The sequence below is a fragment of the Cupressus sempervirens genome, chromosome 7 (genome assembly GCF_028749045.1).
Source record: "Cupressus sempervirens isolate cs-2001-9-10 chromosome 7, ASM2874904v1, whole genome shotgun sequence".
Taxonomy (NCBI): domain Eukaryota; kingdom Viridiplantae; phylum Streptophyta; class Pinopsida; order Cupressales; family Cupressaceae; genus Cupressus; species Cupressus sempervirens.
The window spans coordinates 689524371-689526297 of NC_143124.1; positions in this window are offsets into that span (position 1 = coordinate 689524371).

The window sequence follows — 1927 nt, forward strand, 5'->3', positions numbered from 1 at the left end:
TGCCTATCGCGGCTACAAGGGGAGAGGTGGTGTCCGCGAGCCTCTCCCTTGCCCCCCTCATTGATTCAACGCCGCTGTCAGGGCGGATGGATATGTCGGATTTTGAAATGGTGGACGGCGACGTTGAATCAATTAGAGGGGCATGAAGCCCACCCTCGAGGGTGCTATTCCTGGACTCTCCTTCAGATCATGTTTTCTTGTCACTCAGATGGCGCAATTTCGGAAAAAGGTTTGGCAGCGGTTGCCAGCCCTCACCGCGTCTACTCGGTGATTTTAAAACTCGATCTAAAACGGGAGCCCTCGTCTAGCACCTCCGTCCGGTGTTGCTCGGGTATTGCATAAATTTATGCCATCGGTGCGAATCCCCCAACGAATGCCTACGCTTGGACCCTCTCTTAGATCACCTTCTTCGATCACTCGACCGACGCAACTGCGGAAGAGACTTGGCAGCGGTTGCCATTCTACAGCGCGTCTGTTCAGCGATTTCGAAGTTGATGTAATGGCGAGCCCTTGTCTCTAGCCATGAGGTGGGCGCTTGGCGCGCTAGCAAAATTTTTTGCGTGCCTATCGCGGCTACAAGGGGAGAGGTGGTTGCCGCGAGCCTCTCCCGTGCCCCCCTCATTGATTCAACGCCGCTGTCAGGGCGGATGGATATGTCGGATTTTGAAACTGTGGACGGCGACGTTGAATCAATTAGAGGGGCATGAAGCCCACCCTCGAGGGTGCTATTCCTGGACTCTCCTTTAGATCATGTTTTCTTGTCACTCAGACGGCGGAATTTCGGAAAAAGGTTTGGCAGCGGTTGCCAGCCCTCACCGCGTCTACTCGGTGATTTTAAAACTCGATCTAAAACAGGAGCCCTCGTCTAGCATCTCCGTCCGGTGTTGCTCGGGTATTGCATAAATTTATGCCATCGGCGCGAATCCCCCAACGAATGCCTACGCTCGGACCCTCTCTTAGATCACCTTCTTCGATCACTCGACCGACGCAACTACGGAAGAGACTTGGCAGCGGTTGCCATTCTACAGCGCGTCTGTTCAGCGATTTCGAAGTTGATCTAATGGCGAGCCCTTGTCTCTAGCCATGAGGTGGGTGCTTGGCGCTCTAGCAAAATTTTTTGCGTGCCTATCGCGGCTACAAGGGGAGAGGTGGTTGCCGCGAGCCTCTCCCGTGCCCCCCTCATTGATTCAACGCCGCTGTCAGGGCGGATGGATATGTCGGATTTTGAAACGGTGGACGGCGACGTTGAATCAATTAGAGGGGCATGAAGCCCACCCTCGAGGGTGCTATTCCTGGACTCTCCTTTAGATCATGTTTTCTTGTCAACTCAGCTGGCGCAATTTCGGAAAAAGGTTTGGCAGCGGTTGCCAGCCCTCACCGCGTCTACTCGGTGATTTTAAAACTCGATCTAAAACGGGAGCCCTCGTCTAGCACCTCCGTCCGGTGTTGCTCGGGTATTGCAGAAATTTATGCCATCGGCGCGAATCCCCCAACGAGAATGCCTACGCTTGGACCCTCTCTTAGATCACCTTCTTCGATCACTCGACCGACGCAACTGCGGAAGAGACTTGGCAGCGGTTGCCATTCTAAAGCGCGTCTGTTCAGCGATTTCGAAGTTGATCTAATGGCGAGCCCTTGTCTCTAGCCATGAGGTGGGTGCTTGGCGCTCTAGCAAAACTTTTTTGCGTGCCTATCGCGGCTACAAGGGGAGAGGTGGTTGCCGCGAGCCTCTCCCGTGCCCCCCTCATTGATTCAACGCCGCTGTCAGGGCGGATGGAAATGTCGGATTTTGAAACGGTGGACGCCGACGTTGAATCAATTAGAGGGGCATGAAGCCCACCCTCGAGGGTGCTATTCCTGGACTCTCCTTTAGATCATGTATTCTTGTCACTCAGATGGCGCAATTTTGGAAAAAGGTTTGGCAGCG